Here is a 2,611-nt window from a genome sequence, read left to right as displayed (position 1 = left end):
TTCCCCACTGGGTTCCACTTTATTTGCTGTGTGTGTTCATAGTGCATCTCTGTAGTACAGACAACGAAGTTTGTTTTCTGGAAATATCCAGGTCTTTAAAAAAAAAAAAAAAAAAAAAAGCAAAACAAAACCAAGAAATAGCTCAGCAGAAACAACAAAATCCTCTAAAATCCCTTCCTCTCCCCTCTGCCATTTAGGAAGACAAACAAACCAACCCACAGCAGTGTAGGGAAGTACTCAAGTTAATGACATATTAACCTCAGCTCTGCCTCTATGCTCTTGCAGTAGTAGAACATCCAAATATTAAAGAACCCTCAGATCTTTCAAACAGCCATCCTATGGTTTAAAGACAGCCTCATAGCAGAATCTTGTTGTGCTTGAGCTAATTGACTCAGATTTTCCTGCTTCTTCAAAGAAAGATAATGTGTAGTTAATTGCCGATTTCAACCTGTATGTTTGAAGTGGCATATCTCAGCTCAGAATAAAATTTATTAATCAAAATAAAAACCATTAGAATCAACACATTTTTTGCCAACGAGAAACAAGCATATTTATTCCACTTGCATATAATTCTGGACTTCAGGAGGCAATGAAGTCATCAAAGGCAGTTTCAGCTTCCCCTTGGTTTCTGAAGTGTCTCCCACACAGGAAGTTGCCAAGATGCTTGAAGAATTGATAGTCGGTGGGCAAGAAGTCTGGTAAGTGTGGTAGATGAGGCAGAGTTTCATAGCCCAGCTCGTTCAACCGTTGCAGCATCAAAAGTGCAACGTGTGGCCGTGCGTTATTGTGGAGAAGGATTGGACCCTTTCTGTTGACCAGTGCTGGGCACAGCTGTTGAAGTTTCTGGTGCATTTCATTGATTTGCTGGATGTACTTCTCTGCTGTGATCGTTTCACCCGGATTGAGGAAGCTGTGATGGATTAAACCAGCAGCAGACCACCAGACAGTCAACATGACCTTCTTTTGGTGCAGATTCGGCTTTGGGAAGTGCTGCGGAGCTTCATCGCAGTCCAACCACTGAGCCAATTGTCGCCGGTTATCGTAGAGCATCCATTTTTCATCACACGCCACAATACGGTTGAGAAACGGGTCGTTCTGTTTGTGAAAAAGAAGCGCCGACGACACTTCAGAATAGCGATTTCTGTGATTCTCATTCAATTCATGTGGCACCCATTTGTCAAGCTTCTTCGACTTTCCAATCTTCTTCAGATGCTCAGAAACAGTTGATATGTTTACCCTGAGTTGTTTTGCAAGTTCTTGAACAGTTGTGCATGTATCTGCTTCCACCAGAACCTTCAGTTCATCATCGTCAATAGCAGAAGGATGTCCGCGACCTTCTTGATCGTCAAGGTCAAAATTGCCACGTTGAAATTTTTGGAACCAAAGTTGCACTGTCTGTTCGTTAACACTTCCCTGGCTATATACCTCATTGATGTTTTGAACAGCTTGTGCTGCATTACATCCACGTTTGAACTCATAGATCTGTTAAAATTGCTGGTTTGACATCTGAACTTCAAACCTCCAAACCTCCAAAATTTGTCAAAAAAGTTTATATTATAATTTAATTATACAGTGTGAAAGTTCATAACATGAGCTTTTAAAAAATATGTAACAGTACACCAGTGGAGAATGTACTATTCCTGAAACATATACAATAAAAATCACATTACAAAATGGAAATTAATTTCCAAACAGCCTATAGTTTTATGTAAGTGAAGAAATTAATCTAGAGGTGTGTTGTACAAAACTGATACATATCCTGTATGGACTTTCAGAAGTGGATGACCCCTAAGAGGCTGTTCTACATGACCAGATAAAAAGGCTTTTGCAGGACAACTTGTTTTAGTAGTTTGTAATGACTCATCCCCTATATGTACTGTTAATCCAATTATGTTTGCCAAGAAGTTCTTATGAATAGGTGCAGTGGGGTCAATATGATCTCATGAGCTTCCTGATAAAACTATGTGTTTATTGCATTGGTAAAGCTGAAGTATCATCATGGTTTAGGAGTGAAGACAGATATCCTCATTTTCTTCAAGGGAGATAATTAAACCTAAGGAGTCAGTGCTATTTTGCTTTTCCTTGAATGTCATCTCTCTCTTTCTTATAGTACAGGGCTTGGATTTGTAATTGTGGTGTTGCTGATGTTAGACCAACACAGATAAATGGTGCTTGTCTATTTCCAGTTTGTGCATTGTAACACTGATATACTCTTCCTATACACTACCCAGTGTTTAGGTTATACCTGATTTAAGTCTTGGCTATCTTCCAAATCATTCATATACTAGAATTTAAGAAAATGTGTATGTAAATGACTGTATGGAGTTATGTGGGGGATGAGAAACCAGTTAAACAGGTTTGTACTGCATTAGTCAAAGTTGTAAAATGAGTGCAAAATGTCAAATGCTTAAGATTTAGGCCTGCTTACATGTAGCCTGATTCCCCAAAACATAGAGAATGTGTAGTTCTGCTGGGTTGCCTTTTAAGTTGTGAAATACTACTTCTGCAAAACTGACAGTTTTATACAGGTGCCTAAATAAACAACTAAAGGCCAAATTTTGCTATCCTGAGAAAAGGTTTGGTCCCTCTCCATGTGTATCTCCTTCGTGTG

The 2,611-nt window shown here is 39.1% G+C and overlaps 1 pseudogene; it reads right to left on the bottom strand.

The window, feature by feature from the left end:
• Positions 1-491: 491 nt before the first annotated feature.
• Positions 492-2,281, bottom strand: LOC113488353 (annotated as a pseudogene).
• Positions 2,282-2,611: the final 330 nt, after the last annotated feature.

The sequence above is a fragment of the Athene cunicularia genome (genome assembly GCF_003259725.1).
Source record: "Athene cunicularia isolate RWA chromosome 1 unlocalized genomic scaffold, athCun1 chr1_part2, whole genome shotgun sequence".
Taxonomy (NCBI): domain Eukaryota; kingdom Metazoa; phylum Chordata; class Aves; order Strigiformes; family Strigidae; genus Athene; species Athene cunicularia.
Note: the sequence above shows the minus strand (reverse complement) of the source record. Positions and strands in the feature narration are given on the sequence as shown.